A 234-nucleotide genomic window follows, 5' to 3' on the forward strand; every position below is an offset into this window, starting at 1 on the left:
TTCCCGTGGCCGGGCGGAGCGGCCCACCTTGCGCCCCGGGCGCTCCCGCTGCCGGGCCGGAGCCCCGAGAAAACGTCGGAGCGGAAAACGAAGCGCTCCAGGCCGCGCCTCGGCGGGGCGACCTGCCGGCACGGGCCGGGACCTTGGCGGCGTGGGCGAGGGCGACGGCGAGGGGGTGCCGCCGGCTTGGAAGGGCGCCCGCTTCCCGGGAAGGGCTGCCGCCTCCGGGCACGG

General features: G+C 79.5%; 1 protein-coding gene across 1 annotated transcript in view; it reads left to right on the forward strand.

The window, feature by feature from the left end:
• LOC104841975 (cholesterol 24-hydroxylase) overlaps nucleotides 1-234 on the forward strand; it is a 15,091-nt gene that overhangs the window by 792 nt on the left and 14,065 nt on the right. The window lies entirely within an intron of this gene.

This window comes from Haliaeetus leucocephalus, unplaced genomic scaffold, assembly GCF_000737465.1.
Source record: "Haliaeetus leucocephalus isolate CR32 unplaced genomic scaffold, Haliaeetus_leucocephalus-4.0 Scaffold932, whole genome shotgun sequence".
NCBI lineage: Eukaryota > Metazoa > Chordata > Aves > Accipitriformes > Accipitridae > Haliaeetus > Haliaeetus leucocephalus.